This window comes from Muntiacus reevesi, chromosome 20 (assembly GCF_963930625.1).
Source record: "Muntiacus reevesi chromosome 20, mMunRee1.1, whole genome shotgun sequence".
Classification (NCBI taxonomy): domain Eukaryota; kingdom Metazoa; phylum Chordata; class Mammalia; order Artiodactyla; family Cervidae; genus Muntiacus; species Muntiacus reevesi.
Genome location: NC_089268.1, coordinates 28114814 through 28131496, shown reverse-complemented (window position 1 = coordinate 28131496; position 16683 = coordinate 28114814). Strand labels below are relative to the sequence as shown.

At 46.0% G+C, this 16683-nt stretch overlaps 1 long non-coding RNA gene across 1 annotated transcript; it reads left to right on the top strand.

Annotated features, from left to right (window-relative positions):
* The first annotated feature begins 229 nt into the window (after positions 1-229).
* On the top strand, positions 230-3023 carry LOC136151745 (uncharacterized). Its single transcript, XR_010660083.1, has 3 exons — positions 230-293; positions 2533-2559; positions 2966-3023. It is a non-coding gene; the product is annotated as an uncharacterized lncRNA (long non-coding RNA).
* The last annotated feature ends 13660 nt before the right edge of the window (positions 3024-16683 follow it).

Genomic DNA, 16683 nt, shown 5'->3' with positions numbered 1-16683 from the left:
AGAGCAATTAGGTGAACTAGCCAAAGGCCACACAGCAGTGGGACAGTGGTGGAAGTCAGTGCAGAGAGCTGCAGGCTTCTGACCTGTGCTCCAGGGGATTCCCCACCTCACCTGCTGTCTACAGGTGGCAGGAGGTCACCTCCTCTGAGCCTCTCCCCCACTGTAGTTAGCCTCACCTGCAGAGCAGAGGGGAGGCAACGGCCAGTGGATTCACACTGAGCAGGTTTCTTCTGGCTGAGGTCTCACCAGAGTGTGTTCCCTTTCAGCCTGGAGGAAGGCCCAGCTGTATGCAGGTAAGTGGCGCTGAGTTCCTGTGGCCTCCCCTCCCCAACCTAGACTCTGCTGCCTTCTCCCTGAGGGGACCCCACACCAGGGTGGGTAGGTGTCCTTGGTCTTCTTGTCACCTTTGTAACCTCCAACTGGAGACTGCAGGGACTCCTCCTCGGAACACAGGTGTGCCTCCATCCTGCCCGTCCTCTACTGCAGGGCGCTGTCAGGGTCAGCAGCGCCTCCCCAACACCTGGTGTAACCGGGACTTCTTGTGACAGGGACTAGGAGGCATCAGTGGTGAGGAGGGTTGGCAGCAGGGTAATGGCTGTGTGGATCAGAATTTGCTCATCTCTGGAAGATTTCAGAAGTCATGCTCGCTTGCTTATGGGACCTTTGGTTTGAATCCTTCTTGCTCGACAATTCCTACTCTCTTGGGCTCTAGTTTTGGTTTCCCTGTTTCTCCCTGGTCCTGTGGAATATTGGTCTTGTCTCTGCTTCCTCATGCTCTGACCCCATGTCCAGGCTGGCTTTCATCCTCCAAGCCTCCTTGGTTGATGAGGAGGAGGTGTTCTGACTCTGGGGTCCACCACCTTTGGGATATTTATGGACTCCTTGGATGAGGGTGTGAAAGATCTGAAATTATATGGAAAATCCAAAGTGCGTTTTTTTGTCACAAAGCTAAAAATGTAACATATGATGGATTATTTATGACCATCACCTTCCATTTTAGGAGAATATTTGTCTGAAGGGCTCAGGCTCCTCCTCCCCTTTTCAGGGTTAATGTAGAAGATTGGAAAAGGAGACAGTGAGAGGTTAAATTACTTCCTGGAGAAGGGGTAGGGGAACAAATCACTGAGGAAAAGATTAGAGGGAAGAGAGGAGGAGATGTGAAGGAAGTATAGGAATGTGGGGGGGATATGCCCTGTTGAGGTTTTGAGTGGACCAAGTGAATGAAGAGAGGCCAAAGGTCACAAGGTCAAAAGTTATAGCCACATGGTGTGAATCTGGGAAGTGCACTGAGAGTTTTCAAGGTTCATGACATGAAATTTAATGGACTCCTTGAGTCCTCTTTAAAATATTTCAGAAAAACTTCCATTCCTAAGCCCTTTTAAGGTAAGCATATAATGAGTTTGCCTCTGATAATGAGGCCATTTCTACCTTCCAGAGGAGCTGGGGCAGGTGTGTGGTTCCAGGGATGCTAGTGCAGTGAGGGTGGTCTCGAGGACCCTTAGCCGTGGGGTGAGTGAAGGCTCTGCGCCCTCTGAGCCTATGTCATAGGCTCTGTTCCTGCTTGGAATGCTTCTGTTTAGGGTCAGGAATACAGATAGTGAGAGACCGTGGGGAAGCCAGAGGGTGAAGGAGGCCTGGGTACCAGATGGGTGAGAAGCCACCTCAGACACCTTACTGATTCTTGCAGGGATTTGTTACTACACAGTAACAATTGTGTGGTCTTCTTTTACCATTCTCACCTTCTCTGCCAAATTTAAGTTGCATGTGTTTTAATGTATGTCTATTTTAATGTATACTTTTTATTCTATACCTTTCATTAAACAAAAAGGAAACAGTACCGTGAAACTAGAGTCAGCATTTTAAAATATTTTCACCATATGCCATATCTATAGGGATGGTTTTGTTCCTACAAAAATCGAAGAAGTTATTCGTATTTCATCTTTTCAGCGCTTGTCATGCTTCCTTGTTTGAATGTCTCCATCTCTGGAAACCTCTGCATTGTCTTCTACCTGGGTCAGATTTCTCGAGTGCTGTACGCTGAGCTCTCTTCTCTCCTGGCACTTAGTCATCCTCCAAGTTCAGCTTAGCCAGTTGTGTTCTCTCTACCCATGGCTCAGACACAACCTCCAAGTTCAGCTCCATCAGTTCTTCAATAGTGAACAAAAGTTTTTATCTCCCCAATTCTTTCTCTAGAAAACCTATCTTTCATTATAGATATGTGGCTAAGGCCTTGAGATAGAATAATTTGGTAGGCAAATATGGCAAAGATCTTTCTGTTCAGGTCAGTCTCCTGCTTCTCAATCCCTGAGTATTAAGGTTTGTGGCTAGGTCTTCATCAAAAGGTTGCAAAATGATCATTCTCTGTGAATGTGTGTGTATAAAAGAGCAATAAATGTATCAAGTGAATGTTTCCAAACATTTTCCCCACAAATCCTTCATTAGCAGCTTCAGTACCCACCCTAGGTACCCACCCTAATGTGTGTTTTACAGTCTTTACGAACCCCTGATATGAAATGTGTATTTTCCTTGTAGATTGGCGGAAGGAGAAGTTCCAGGCCTGTGAGTGACTGTGTTTTTTCTGGATTTTCCTACTGCTGTCCCCGTGGCCTCTCCTTCAGTTCTCAGTGGTGATATAGATTCTGGCACCAGCAATAGTGTGGGGTGGGATGTGGTGCTGATAGTCACACACAGGTGGGGTTGATGACTTCGGCTGGTATTGAATGCTAAATAGACATCCTTCTGTCCTTGGAGAGCAGGCTGGTCCTCAAGGGCTCTGTGACATATCTCACCCTGAAATCAGTCTTGTGGGTCCTTTTCCTGCCTGGAGGCCCATAGACTTGAATCACAAGTTCCTACTGTCAGGGTGCTTAGCCTTCCTCCCATGCAGCTGGGATTCCGGTTTGAGGGGTGGTTGTGTGTTCTCGGGGAGGGGAGGACCTTGAATGATAGATAACTTTCTCTGCAGGGCCTGTCACTCTGGATCCAGCATCTGCCCATTCAGACCTTGTCATCTCTCATGAAAACACAAGTGTGACCTTGAAGGACTCCTTTGTGAACTCTGCAGATACCTTCAGTGTACTGGGCTTTGAGGGCATCACATCAGGGCGCTGTTACTGGGAGGTGGAGATCAGGGATGGAGACCAAAACGAGTGGGCCCTGGGGGTCTGTCAGGAAGGTGTGAACAGGAAAGGCTGGTATATAGAGTCCCCAGATAAGGGTTTCTGGGCTGTGGGGAGATTTGAAAGAGGATATTGTGCCTGTACTGTACCTCAGACACCACTATCCCTCATGCAGGCTTTCCACCCCAGGCTTAGGGTGGGGGTGTTCCTGGACCACCAGGCAGGGGACGTCTCCTTCTACAACATGGCTGATGGCTCCCACATTTTCTCCTTCCCTCAGGCTTCCTTCTCTGGGACTCTCTTTCCATACTTCGTGATTAGTTCAGGAGATGTGTCCCTGACAGTCTGCTCCAAGGTGGGAAGGTGTGAGGGGCTCCCTGTTGCCCTTAGCAGTCCCTCTCTGGAGGAGCCTGTGAGCCTCCCAGGGGTGGAGGTCAGCTCAGGCTCCAGTGCTGAAGGTCTCCCCGGGGCCGATTCTCCATTGCTTCCCTGCAACCCCAAAGCTGTGTCCCCCTAGGGCCTGTCACTGTCCTGGACCCACGCTATTGCTCTTTCTGGAGCTGCAGACTCCCTGTGACAGAGGCCTCTGAGGTGCAGCCTGGATGGCTGGGGGTCTCATCCCCCTGCTCTGGAGACAGACTTCTGGGCCTGTAGTTATAACAACCATCAGTTCATGCCATGGACTCAGGTTTGAGAAGCTAGACGTGGACTGTTTCTGAACTAGTTTTGATTAGGCTGTAGTTTGCCATGGGAAGTGATTTTCTGGTGGTAATAACATTTTTTTTATACTTTTAAGAAAAAATTTATTTTTATTTATTTGCCTGCACCTGGTCTTTGTTGTGGCATGTGACCTCTTAGTTGCGGCGTGTAGAATTTAGTTCCCTGACCAAGGATCGAACCCAGACCCCATGCATTGAGAACACAGAGTCTTAGCTACCGGACCACCAGGGAAGTCCCTTTAATGGTGTTTATACACCATTTGGTCATTAAAGGGCACAAGGGCTGAATCATTCTGCAGAATAAAAAGGGGTTATTTTATTGAATCAGTGCAGAGGAACCCAGAATCAAAGGTGGGTCTCTAGTTGTATTTATGAGGATCCAGAGTCTGACTGGAAGTCTTGGCCATCCAGAATCTTTCAGGGAAATGATGGCTGATGAATTTTAGAGGAGTTAGCATTCTCCTTTATATACTTCCTATTCTGGGGTGGATGAAACGCATTTATGTTTATCAATCTCAGTAGATTTCTTTTATTTGTAAAAGCTTGTGCTGTTTGTTTCAGGAAAGAAGGAGAAGGATCTGGGTTTTTCTGTAGTGTCTGCATCAGGAGGAAAGAAAAGATCTGTTACCAGCATTAAGGTGTGAGTGAAGACGAGAGTCTTCAGACACAGGTGCATTGCAGAAAGCTTTGACTGTGAGCATGATTCTAGTAATCAGTGTATTACCTCTTAGTACTTCCAGATCCTATGATAAAGGGCAGAAAAGGAAGCAGGACTCTGAGGGACCCAGACCTTTGGGGATTTGCTCAAGCTCCTTAAATTTCACAGGTGCCTGGGCAGTAAGCCCGCAGGCTGTGGCTCTACTTCACTGAAGATGTAGATTGGCTGCTGTAGCTACTGGTTGGATAGGCACTACCCAATTTTTGATTGCTTGCGTGTGTTTGTGTGTGTGTGCAAACTACTTTATTCAACACATTAATTAAAGGGGGAACAGTAAGCTGTTACGAATCTGTTCAAAGAAGAATTCAAAGTACTATGTATTGATAGATTAAAGTGTGCTTAAATTTGTTTACAAATAGATGCAAAACTGGCCAATATTCAAGAAGTTATAACTGGACTCCACTGAATACAATTTGGAATTCTATGGAATTATTCTGATCATTTCTAAAATGCTTATTTTTAAAGAAGCCATCTTTTATTACCCATTCCTCTATCATTCTTGAAATCTTTTCCTTGTCTTGCAAGCATATACAATTATTTAAAACCTGGAAATATTCACTTTGCTGAATATGTAACTTTGTAAGAAAACATATATAACTTTGTAAACATATAACATTTGTAAATATAACATATAACTTTGTAAATCAACCATACTTTAAAATATTAATTAAAAAAATCCTGAAAATAGACAAAATGTAAGGTGTCATGTTGGAGTAGGAAATTGCAACCCACTCCAGTATTCTTGCCTGGGAAATCCCTTGGACAGAGGAGCCTGGAGGGCTACAGTTTATGGGGTCGCAGAGAGTCAGACACGACTGAGTGGCTGAGCAGAGCACAACATGGTATAAGACATTAACCACTTTCTCCCCCTAACTCAGCATATTTATTTCTCACTGCTTTTCCTGGTGAGACAATAATTAAGCTATCCTTCAAAATGCTCTTTGAACCAGTTTTATAATCATAGCAGTTCCATATCAGATTAATTCTCTGAATAAATGCTTTGACTTCTCTACTTATCTGAGAGCATGTATATAACTTTATTAAAATTATGTATTTTTATAATTTAAAAATTAATGAAAAATTTTATGTTAAATATAAGCAAAACCCTTTTTATACAGATAATTTTAAGGATAAGTACATTGCAAAAATCCCATGTTATTAACATAAAAATAGGAAACAGTGAAATAGCAGGTATAATATACCTAAATATTCTTCCCCTACAGATTGGAAGAGAAGCCTGAAAAGACACACAGACTTTTCTAGATCCCCCAGAGAAGGCTGGGCTTTGGATCTTTATTCTATATTGAAAGCTTCTTATATTCATAGATTCCGTTCTCGTTATTTGTTTATTGGCTGTGCTAGGACTTCCTTTTTGTGTGAGGGCTTTCTCTAGTTGCAACAAGTAGGAGCCACTCTTTATTGCGGTGCACGGGCTTCTCACTATGGTGGCTTCTCTTACTGTGGAGCACGACCTCTAGGGCACACGGGCTTTAGAAGGGGCAGCATGTGGTCCCAGTAGTTGCGGCTTCTGGGCTCTAGAGCACAGGCTCAGTAGTTGTAGAGCACGGGCTTAGTTGCTCTGGGGCATGTGGGATGTTCCTGGATCAGGGATCAAACCCATGTCGCCTTTGTCAGTTCAGTTGAGTTCAGTCACTCAGTCTCCGACTCTTTGCAGCCTCGTGGACTGCAACATGCCAGGCCTCCCTGTCCATCACCAACTCCCAGAGTTTACTCAAACTCATGTCCATTGAGTCGGTGATGCCATCCAACTATCTCATCCTCTGTCATCCCCTTCTCCTCCCACCCTCAGTCTTTCCCAGTATAAGGGTCTTTTCCAATGAGTCAGTTCTTTGCATCAGGTGGCCAAAGTATTGGAGTTTCAGCTTCCGCATCAGTCCTTCCAATGAACATTCAGGACTGATTTCCTTTAGGATGGACTGGTTGGCTCTCCTTGCACCTTCGTAACCTTTGTAGGCAGGTGGATTCTTTACCATTGAACCACCAGGGAAGCCCTTGATTCTTTTCAAGTGCTGAGATGATTTTTAAAGTTTAAAGATGTATTTTTTGGTTTATCATAAATCTCTGTACAATATTACATGTTTTACTGTGAATTTTACATGTTTATGTTTACCTCATGCACAAGTGTGGGGCAGTACTTTATGAGCAATGTAACCAACTTTCAAGGGTTATTTTTTCCATATACAAGACTTGCCAGCCCAAGAATCAACTTCCTTGTGTAAGATGGGACTCCACTCCCTTGACATTTCCATGGAGAAGCAGATTTATTTTTTTGGTTTATCTCCCCTGAACTCTATTTCTCCTTCATCGCTACACATGCAGGTGAGACGCAGGCTCTCTCCAGTCTCAATGGAGTATCTTCACTGTTTGGCCCCATAGAATCCTGTTCCTCACCTTCGACACAGTTATACCAATTTGCAGTCAGTCCTGATAATTCTGAGTGATGTCAATCTCCCCCAGAACATAAGTTTCATGGAGGAGGGCGTGTACCCCAAAGACAAGGGACACTCACTGTCATTTGTTGTTCAGTCACCCAGTTGTGTCCGACTCTTTGCGATCCCATGGACCTCAGCACGCCAGGACTTCCTGTCCCTCACCATCTCCTGAAGTTTGCTCAAGTTCATGTCCATTGCATTGGTGATGCCATCTAACCATCTCATCCTCTGGCACTCTCTTCTCCTTCTCACTTCAATCATTCCTAGCACCAGGAATTTTTCCAACGAGTCGGCTGTTTACATCAGGTAACCAAAATACTGGAGCTTTGGCTTCAGCATTAGTCCTTCTAAAGAGCATTCAGGGTTGATTTCCTTTAAGACTGAGTGGTTTGATCTCCTTGCTGTCCAAGGGACTCTCAGGAGTCTTCTCTAGCACCACAGTTTGAAGGCATCAGTTCTTTGGCACTCTGCCTTCTTTATGCTCCAGCTCTCACAACCGTACGTGACACTGAAAAGACCATAGCCTTGACTATATGGACATTTTCCAGCAGAGTGATGTCTCTGCTTTTCAACACACTGTCTAGGTTTGTCATGGCTTTCCTGCTGAGAAGCAATTGTCTTCCAGTTTCATGGCTGCAGTCACCATTTGCAGTGATTTTAGAGCCCAAGAAGAGGAAATCTATCACTACTCCCACCTTATCCTCTTCTGTTTGCCATGAAGTAATGGGACTGGATCTTAGTTTTTTAAAAATACTTTTTAAAGCCAGCTCTTTCACTCTCCTCCTTCTGCTGTCATACAGAGGCTCAAATAGATGTTTATTCAATGAATATGTTTGTCATACAAAGACAAACATCATATGGTATCGCTTATACATGGAATCTTAAAAAATGGTAGAAATGAACTGATTTACAAAGGAGAAGTACAGTGACAGATGTAGAAAACAAACTTATGACTACCAGTGGAGCAAGTGGTGGGGAGGGATAAATTGTGGAACTGGGATTGACACACACACACACAATTATGTATAAAATAGATAACTAATAAGGACCTACTGTGTAGCATAGAGAACTCTACTCAGTATTCTGTAACGACCTATATAGGAAACGAATCTAACAAAGAGAGGATATATGTGTGTGTATATCAAGGAGCTCCATCCAGTCCATCCTAAAGGAGATTAGTCTTGGGTGTTCATTGGAAGGACTGACGCTGAAGCTGAAACTCCAATACTTTGGCCACCTCATGTGAAGAGTTGACTTATTTGAAAAGACCCTGATGCTGGGAGTGATTGGGGGCAGGAGGAGAATGGGACGACAGAGGGTGAGATGGTTGGATGGCATCACCGACTCGATGGACATGAGTTTGAGTAAACTCCGGGAGTTGGTGATGGACAGAGAGATCTGGAGTGCTGCGATTCATGGGGTCGCAAAGAGTCGGACACGACTGAGTTGACTGAACTGAACTGAACTGATAAACAGGTACTCTTTGTTGCACTGCAGAAACTAATGCAACATTGTAAATCAACTGTACTCCAATAAAAATTAAAACATGAATTATTAAAAAAATTTAAAAAGTGTTGAAAACAAGGAACAAACAGAACAAATGCAATGTTCTAAAACTGTAGTAAAATGACTAGTGAATATAGCTAACTTCATCAAAATCAAAGAAACAAAGATTAGAGCTAAAGTACTGAACTTTAAGAAATAAAGAATTTGTTTGTATATTGAATGTATATGTTTTCTTTTTTGTATTGATGCTATGAGTTCAGGTTACATCTGTGGACCATTTCTAAGAAGTCTAATTATAATATGCTCTCACAGGACTTTATCTTACATTTCCACCTTTGTTTTCTTTTTTTTATCGACTACTTATTTTAGTTTGTATCATTGTTCTGAAATCATTTGTATGAGTTGCTCTAAACCCTTATTTAGAATAAGGTAGTTTATATATAAATACATAACAACTACACTTGAGTGAAATATTTAACTGAGTCATTGGACTTTGCTGATCACTACTTTCTCTGTGTCATTTTCTCCTCTTTGGCTCCTGCAATGCAAGCCCTTCCACTCGTCTGTCCCAGTGTCTCTTCTTGGCCCTGGAGGGTCTCTTTGCACCAGCTTTAACAGTGTTCCAGTTTCTCAGGATTCTCTCCTCATCTCCCTCTTGATGCTATATCTGGGAGGTCCTGTTCACACCCCAGAAGTTGGCTCTCCCTCACCTACTCATGACTTCCTCATCTACATCTCCTGCTCAGTCCCTTTCTTAAGCCACAGAACTACATTGTCCTCCACCTTCTACACACTTGAGGTACCTTGTGACTCAAGAGGTGGTTTTTATTTTTTATTAAGAGGAGAGGATAAGCTAAGCCATTTAATTAGTAAACATTTTCAGATTTTATGTAGATTTGAGAATCACCCTTTTGTATAACAATGCAGTTCAATGCAAAGTTGTTGAAAATGTCACACATTCCTCTCATTTTTGTTTGCAGAAAGTTGTTTTCCTCTCTGTAGTCTCTTGAATGTGCCCAAGATAGAAATCTGAGACTCTTCCTTGATGCTTCCTTTTAATTATTACTTTCAGCGTCATCTCTGTCATTTCTCTCTTTCCAAATGTCACATAAATCCTCCCCAGAAGTTTCTGTTTTTTGTTTTAGTTGAGAGGCAGAAAGAAGGAGGAACAGGGGAGCAAAAGATAATAAACAAATGGAATAAAAGGCACTGATGTCCAGTGTGCAGTGTGATGAATCTTTTCGTATGCACATAGCTGAGTAGCTCCTTGGTGTCCCTCTCTAAGTGTCCCGTCAAGCTTCCTGGACCACCTTATCTGATTTCTGCCACCACAGACGCATTTTGCCTATTCTTTAACTTCACATATAAGGAATCCTGTAGGTTGCAGTCTTTTGTGTGTGGTTTCCTGTGTCCACGTCCGTTTTTCTAACATTCCTTTTCTGCATCTCCTTTCCCTTCATCCGTGTCCTCATGCAGGGAAGCCGTTTTTTTCAGTCCACGGCGAGGGCCACAAGGGGGCAGCAGAACACGGTGGAACCTGGGCTGATCCAGCAGAGAAGCCCTTCTGGCCGCTGGGTTTCTCCTATCCCCGTAGCACCCTGTTTCTGGGCTGCCTCTTAAGCAGCTGCTGCAGGTTGATCCTGCTGCCACCCTCTCTGATACCTGCTGCTTTAGAGAGGATATCTGGAGTGGAAGATTGGAGCTTGGTCTCCAATTCTAGATCATGCACTCCTTTCAGTAATGTATTTTCAACAAGCAAAATATTGTACAGATTATAAAAACAAACACAAACAACCCATTAAAAAAGAGTTAAGATGAAAGGTATTCTAACATTTCTTCTGCCTCCCCTCTTGCCCCCAGATCCCTGGAGCACCTCTGGAGCTGGTTCGCCTCTACCTGGTGGCCCCTGTTTAGGACTCAGCTGAGCTTTAGTGAGGCCTGGAGCCCGTGGGTTTGACACACCTAACTCTGGGCAGGTCCCTTCATGTTGTTGAACCTCTGTCTCTCAGCTGTAAAATGAAGAAGGTAAGACTTTCCTCTGAGGATTGTAATAAAGTATGCAATGTTCAGAGTAAAATGGCACTGGTGAACAGTGTGCTTGAGTGTTTGGTGACATCATGAGAGAGTAGGGCCTGGCCTCAGGGCTTTAGCCCACAACTCAGCCTGTGGAGACGTCTCTTGACATGAAAGAACAGGGTGGGCATCCTAGGGACTGTTAGAACTGTTGCAGGAAGGGAGATCCCTTCCAGGTCCCAAAAATGGGCTCTTGTCTAACACTCGGAAATGAATTGTCTGAGGAAACACACACGCTGACAAAGCAAGAGATTTTATTGGAAAAGGGGGCCCCAGTGGAGAGCAGTAGTGTAAGAAAACCCAGGAGAACTGCTCGGCCACGGGCTCGCAGTCTCGGGTTTTATGGGGATGGGATTAGTTTCCTGGTTGTCTTTGTCCAATCATCCTGATTCAGAGTCCTTCCTGGTGGCTCACGCATTGCTCAGCCAGCGAGAAGGATTCTGGGAGGTAGTTGGACACGTGTGTCTACTTTTGACCTTTCCTGAACTCTTCCGGTTGGCGGTTGCTTATTAATTCCATGTTCCTTACCAGGACCTCCTGTCATAAAAGAACTCATGCAAATGTTTACTAGCATGCCTGGCCAGAGTGGGTGGTTTTCATCATTGTGCTTCCCCAAATAGAACCAGCCTCTCAGGCCTCTCCTGCTTTTCCTGCCCCAGACCTCTCTTCTCTGACTCTCCCAGGAACAGAGGCCAAAGTGTCAGAACTTCAAGTGGTTCTCGGACGTTGGTACTCAAATCCCTCTGAACAGGACTTGTCTGACTAACCCTTGGCCATGGGTGGGCCTGCTCTATGGGATTGGAAGAGTGAGTAAATACTTCCCAGGTCACTGAGTGGGCATATACCCAGGCCCTGTACTCAGGGCACGCACACAGCTCACTGCCATGTGGGCAGCACAAACACTCACACTGTAGATCATACCCTGACACCTCAGTGCCTGGGGACATGCGTGAGACACTCTGGGCAGACGTGTCCATTCTGGTGTCCAGTCCCACATGTGCCAGGGTAAATGCAGGGGGATCCTACCCCTTCCTTTTTGTCCTTTTCTTCTCTCCCTTTCTCCTTCCCTCCCTCCTTCTTTCCTTCCTTTCCTTTCCTACACCTTCTTTCTGTCTGCCTTCTTTCCCTTTAGATCCTTACTGTTGAACCTGAATCTGGCCTCTGTACCCCGACACCATGTTAAATCTTGGGAACAGAGTGTTGGGTGAAGTAGAAGATAGTAGTTTTATTGCTTTGTCAGGCAAAGGCAGCCACGGTAGACTAATGCTCTCAAAACCGTGTGATCCTCCCTGAAGAGGGCAGTGAGGAGTTCTATAGTAATGTTTTCAAAAAAAGGCATGATCGGCTTGCAGACATTCTTCTGATGGGTTGGTGGTGAGATGAGTGGGAGTCAGCATCATCAGCCTTCTGGTTCCAACTGATCTGGGGTCTCTGTGGTTGTAGTCGGCATACCATCCTTGTTAAACATTAACTCCCCCCACCCCCCACGCCCCCATGGGGGTTTCAGTATCTCTGAAATAACTCAAAGATATTTTTGTGTGTTTCCTTAGATGGGGAAACACTGACCTTGCCCCAAGGCCGCACTACTGTACCTCTGACTATTCCTCTCTTATCTCCCATCCCCTCCCTTCCTTAATTAACAACCACTTGAACCTGCCTGTTGGACTCAGGGAAGGTCTTGGAAGTTGAATGAATCCTATTTTCTGTAATCAGAGAAATTTGGGGCACAGAAAGGCTTTTGTGCCCAGGAGTCCCACTGGGTCATGCTTGGTATCGTAATCTTTTATTTGTGAAATAAAACATATTATATTTTCTGTAAGCCTGTGTGACTCCTCTGTCTCCCTCCTTTACCTTTAGATATCGCAAAGAGTTGGACACGTCTTGGGGACTGAACAACAACAAGAACAATCTCAGGGCTTGGGTGGGAGCAATGCCTTTTCATGTTCCTGGAAGGAATCTCAGACTTCAGAATCACAGTGGATTGTCTACTCAGAGGGTGGTGGAGTCAGTTCCATGGACCAGGTGGACTCTGCAGCTGACCGCTGGGTGGGCCGGGCAGCACCCACTCTTGGGAAGGACTGAGGGGCCTAAGGGTGTCCTGATCCACCTCTGCTGGATATTCCAGTTTTGGAGATGACAGCCTGTGGTGGGAGGGCCTCTCCTTCCTCAGCAGAGGGACAGAAGTGCAGGTTCAGAGGAAGGTCATGGCCCCCAGTGTGCCCTTGGGCTCTGCCCAGCAGGCTTCCAGGGTAGACCTTGCCCACCAGCCAGGATATCATGGGTTAGAGAACAAAAGAAACCTTTTAAGATTGAAATAAAATCATTGCCTCTGGAGTGTGTGTGTGTGTGTCTTTCTAAAAATAGCTATCAAAGGAATTGTTTAAACTTTGCCTACAGTATAAATTAATCTAGCAAACCATTCAACTTAACAATGTCAAGGATAATAAGCTTTCCCAGATTGCATATTATTTAAAACAGGAGTTTAATTCTTTTCATCTACTGTAACATTTAAAAAAAAATCACAATTCATTTTATATCACTATGGTTTTATGGATTAGGAGTTGTCTGAAACTGTTTTGAAAGCTCTTGAAGCGAATGAAAGATAAGGGATATTATGACTGTTAAATATTAACCCTGTTAGCATTAGGATAATTTATATTTTGAGAAAGAAAAGTCTTTTGTGGTGAGTGAGCAAGAAGCAGCTGGCACATGACCCTGATGCCTGGGGTGGCAGGGGAGGTTGGTGAAGTTGGCTGTTTTTGTCCACCTTACCAATATGTTCAAGTGTCCTTCCAGTGTACTTCCAGAAAAATCTTTCCTGTACTTTGTCATTCCCGTCCCTCTCTCCTCCCAGTGTGGACTCAAAGGGCTGGCATTCAGGGTGAGATAAGCTTTCTGATCAGATCATCTTGGGGCATGTGTGAGTCCAAGGTCCCTGCTTGTTCCTGCTTCCTGTGGAGTCGTATGGAGCTGGGGTGGGCTGGGCTGGGTTTGAGGGCTGGGGCAGGATTGAGGAGGCAGTCTCCCTGCCTCTCTAACTCCTCCCTCCTCTGTGAGGGATTTGGACTAAGTGTCCTCGATGGCAGCACTCATGTCTTACTTCATGTCTGTCTGCACGTGTGAGAATGAAGTAGCATAAATGGAATTTGTGTGGCTCGGTTCTTGACACATAGGAAGTATTCAATAAAAGATGGTTGTCACAAAATTCACCTAATGTTTCTGAGACCTTAAAAAGTCTCCTCGTGGTGAAGGCATTGGTGGTGTAAGTGGGGGATAGAGATTAAGGGGGCCCTGGAGGCTAATTTTTGAACTTGTCTCGTTAGATCTCCTGCGGTTAATATAAATATTCCAAATATTCCTGAGTCCAGGTGGATATTAGAGGGAGTGGACCTTTTGGGGAAGACAAACTGGGATGTGTTCAGGTATACCCTGATGCTCTGGGTTTGCCCAGAGCTGTAACACCTCAGACCAGACTTGCGGGCTCTTATGAACAATTTGTGGCTTTGTGGGTCTGCCGGTCCTTACTCTGTGGAGACAAATATAATGGGTCATTCAGAACAACCCAGAGTGAACACAGGCTGAGAGAGATTTTCTGAGTGTGTGGTTGTGAATCTGTGAGGTTTGGTTTTCTCATCTGCAGAATGAAGACAATAGTGACAACCACCAGGCAGAGGTGAGGAGGGAAAGCCACCAGCCCAAGTCACTTCAGACCTGAGCCACTGACACTGGGACACTGGCAGGCTTGAGGGGGCATTGTGCTTGTGTGTGCTTAGCCAGTCAGCTGTGTCCGACTCTTTGTGACCTCACGGGCTGTAGCCTGCCAGGCTCCCCTGTCCATGGGATTCTCCAGTCAAGAGCACTGGAGTGCGTTGCCGTGCTCTCCTTCGGGGGATCTGAACACAGCCTCTCACTCTGCAGGCAGACTCTTTACCATCTGAATTAGCAGGGAAGCCCTGAGGGAGCATTAGTGTTGGTTGAACCTGGTGTTGCCAGTCCATGGCTGTAACTAGTGGTCTTTTTATGTCTGGGGTAGACAGGAAAGCTGGAGAAAGCAATGGCACCCCACTCCAGTACTCTTGCCTGGAAAATCCCATGGATGGAGGAGCCTGGTAGGCTGCAGTTCATGGGGTTGTGAAGAGTCGGACGTGACTGAGCGACTTCACTTTCACGCATTGGAGAAGGAAATGGCAACCCACCCATCCCTGGGAGAATCCCAGGGATGGCGGAGCCTGGCGGGCTGCCGTCTATGGTGCCGCACAGACTTATCAGCAACTTAGCAGCAGACAGGAATGCAGAGATGGGCAGATGGTGGGGCTGTTGTAGCCTTCCACAGGCTGACTCTATTAGTTCAGAGATAGCAGTCTTCCTGTTTCTCTGTGGACTGGAGTGTTGTGAAATTGTATGAGGTTGAGTAGCCCATGTGCTGCTGAAGAGACTCCTGCCTGTCAGCTCAAACATTGTTTACGGAGTGCTTTCTTTATGCTGGGATAGAGAGCCTCCTCTCCTGGATTTCTTCGACATTCCTCAGGTGAACACAGGTCAGGGCTGTGAAAGAGACAGGGTGCCACCAAAACCCCAAAAGGCTTGTGTATGGATCTCACAATGGGGGTCAGGAGGTCAGCAAAGCATGCCTTGAGCAAGGTCATTTGAGGTGAGAGCTGAACAGTGGACCGTGAGGAATGTGGGGGAGGAGGGAGAGGGCAGGATTATCCAGTGGCTGGTGAGACCAGTAAGGGGGCAGCTGGGTGAAACACGGGATGAGTTCAGACAGAAAGTTGGAGGCTTCAGAGCCACAGAGGAGAGGTTGAAGAAGAGGGGTCCCTTGAAGCGTGAGGCATAAAGTTGACATAAACTGAGCTGCGAGCATCATGACATCGGAAGGAAAATGACCTGGAGGGAGTGAGGCTGGAGGTGGGGCGGGAGACCCATGAGGAAAACTCTGTGTCAGCATAGAAATGAGACTATGTGATGGCTGTTAACATGAATTTGTGAAAAATCTTTAATGTTTTGGAAGCATGTTTTATGGGAGAGTGGGATGTGATAGATGCCCTTCATGTTTCCGGCAGAGAAAGCTGGTTGAACAGAGGTGACCCTTATTAGTAAGGAAAATTCAGGAAGGGATGAGCTGGAGAGGAAGAGCCAGTCCCGTTGTTTTTTTTTTTTTTTTTTTTTGAGACCAGAGATTCAGGCCTTTCCTGGTGTTCACTAGGCCTGGCAGAAAGGGGGTCTGAATGGCTGTACCCAGGCCATGGATGATACACAATCTTAAGAAGCCTTAGGGCATTGTCTATTCAGTGAAGGGTCTGGAGTTGGTCCTGGAAACCCCTGAAGCCTGGGGGTTAGCCCCTGGGGGGCCAGGTTGTGGGAGTTCCTGGGTCAGCTGCTGGGGAAGAAAAGGAAGCAGCCACGCTGGGGACTGTGCCCTGTGCACTTTACTAGCCCACATGGAATGGGGTGGGGTGGGGCTAGGTGTTAGTCTGTGCGGGCTGCGTGGTGCACACAGTCCCCACTTCCGAGGTTAGAAGGCTGCCAACCTGGAGTATGTCTTCCCAGGTGACGAAGTAGTCAAGAATCGGCCTGCCAGTGCAGGAGACCCAAGTGATATGGGTTTGATTGCTTGGTTGGGAAGATCTCCTGGTGTAGGAAATGGCAACCCATTGCAGTATTCTTGCCTGGAAAACTCCATGGACAGAGAAGCCTGACAAGCTACAGTCCATGGGATCATAAAGAGTGAAACACAGCTGAGTGACTGAGCACACATGCACAGCCTGGAGTGTAGCACTTGTCGAGAATGGTTATTGAGTCTGTGTGTCTATGTGCCCCCGTCAGGGTGGTTTCAGCTTTACTTGAATCCACTCTCTTATTGCCGCTCCGATCAGGCTGTTTTCTTCTTGATAACTGGGTGACTGTCCAGAGGGCAGGGCAGAGTCTGCTGGGACTGCTTTATCCAGGTTCCACTTTCGAATCGTGAAGGAACCAGGGAAGGGCGGACTGAGCTGTCTGGGATCATTTCCGAGGGTCCCACGGTCTGGTCTCTGCAGACACCCCTGGATCGGGCTCTGCTGCTTCTCCACTTTCCTGAGACCACCTGCCCC